Here is a 2194-nt window from a genome sequence, read left to right as displayed (position 1 = left end):
TGTTTTTCTTACTCTCACACTCACTCTGTCTGCATCTGTCTCTCTCTCAAGATCTGCATGCTTAGCCCAGTTTTGAGGAAGCTGGTGGATCAAATACCAACTCTAGTTGTTCCTGGTAAGAACAGGTGAGGCTTAATCCATGCAGCATTTGCTGGGATCCTGGAGAAAACCATTTTCTCAATGTTCGAAGTGTCATTATTGTTAATAATGATGACATCAATTTACCTCATCAAGGCCTGCGAGTGCTTAACTAAGAAAAATACTTTTGTCACCATTAGTAAATATAATGTGTGCCCACTCAATCAGAATGGCACCCCCAGATGGATGAGTCCACTCCTTTCTCCATACCCTGACTGCTCGTTTGCAATCCTGCCCTTCTTTAAACAACAGTGTTTATTTTTTATTGATGTTTCAGCACTTTGACAAATACATTTTTCCATGAAGAGAAACATAATTAACTTAAGTCATTTATATTAATCACAAGGGGGGAAAATCATGCAAAACAGGGGTAATTTTGTATTGAACAAGGCACGTTATCTAATGAATATAGATGATGCTGATTTATGTGTTTATCCAAAAAGCATCAGTGGGGAAAAAAAAGCCAACTCCAAACTCCACCCCGTTCCCCTGAAAAAGCTGAAAAAAAAAAAAAATCCCTCAAGGTCTATTTAATGATGCTTCCTAGTTTGGTGGCATCCTGCCCACAGATTGAAAATTAAAATGACTTTTCAAGTGTTTATGGAGCTTGCACAGCAAGAGAAATTCTCTTCCAGCGTGGGTGTCTTCTGCATGCATCTCAGGGATGCTATAATTACTTATTCCTGCGAATACTGAGATGATGTGGCTGGGTCTACACAGGTAGATGGCGTGGACTGCTTCCCGCCATAGCTTTGGGACAGATCCTGAGGTCCCTCATTGCAGGATGTGGTCATCATAGTTCAGATTTCCCAGCTGTGTCAACCGACAGAGGTGGCTCCATCTGATGGGAAAGTGGAGTTGGAACAAATTGTTACCATGAAAGGGAGTGGTACTGCCTCCCGTTTGTATAGTTCTCTCTTCCCCACATACTTATGAGTAAAGCAGTTGGCTGGGACTCAGTGATACAAAGAAAGGTGAGTGGGAGGAGACAAGGAAGCATCACAAGAGTGTCACTAAATCATAGAATGTTCAAGCCGGAAGCCCATACATGGCATGAAACTTGCTCCTTTATTTTCTCATTGAAGAACTGAAAACCAGAGGATAACAATGGTTGGTGTTTTTGGAGCACTCCTTATATATCAGGCATTGTTCTAAGTGTTTTTCATGTTTTAATAGTTTGAATTTTATGGGATACCTGCTATCATTGCCCTCATTTTACAGCTGAGAAAGAAGGGTGCTTCTGCAGCGCCCCCAGTAAGGGACTTCAGGCTGTGGTCTTTCTCAGACCCTCATCCAGAATGAGAGGGAAGCAGGTCATCTTGTCTGTAGGAAAAACCCATGGGGAGCATTTGAGCAAGATTTTGGGAACTTCTTAAGAGCTCTGTTCTGTCTCTCTTCTTTTTGTTTTATGTGGTCTGTTTCCTTTGTTGTCACTAGCCATAAACATCCCTTTAAAATCTCAGAGGACTGTGAGCTTGCCTCGGGGACGCAGAGGTGACAGTTTAATAAGCTATGTGATGGTACTCCTGGGAAATCCGGGTTGGAATTACTAGGTGGAGGCAGAGAATGTGTGATGACAGAGGAGCCAGTACTGGGGTTCCCAGAAAAACCGAGAGAGGCCAGCATTGAAGCTGGTCTGGGACCCAGTAAGACCGTGCAGCAGCAGCTGCTGCTCATTTCACAGGTGGAGAAACTGAGGTGGGACAGCCTGTTCCTGATCACTCGGCAGGTTAATGATGAGCCTGGCCGGGAAATGGTACCCTTTATTTTTCTTCCTGTTGTTTGTCCTTGACCCGCAGTGATATCCTCTTCACTCCAAACCCCCAAATAGTAGTCCCCAGTGGTAGTGGGCTCTGGACCCGGACTGTCTGGATTGAAATCCTGCCTCTGACACTTGCCGTGTGATGTTGGCGGAAGCCCCTAACCTCTCGGGCCTCAGTTTCTTGTACTTCAACCAGGGAATGGCTATCCAGGAGTCAGGGTATGCTCAGAGTTAGACAGTGAAGCATATGTGTCAGCTGTTATAATTATTATGAAAAGAACCCAAATTCCATGA

This window comes from Pteropus vampyrus, unplaced genomic scaffold (genome assembly GCF_000151845.1).
Source record: "Pteropus vampyrus isolate Shadow unplaced genomic scaffold, Pvam_2.0 Scaffold18, whole genome shotgun sequence".
NCBI classification, from domain to species: domain Eukaryota; kingdom Metazoa; phylum Chordata; class Mammalia; order Chiroptera; family Pteropodidae; genus Pteropus; species Pteropus vampyrus.
The sequence above is the reverse complement of the archived record's forward strand: the minus strand, read 5'-3'. Positions refer to the sequence as shown.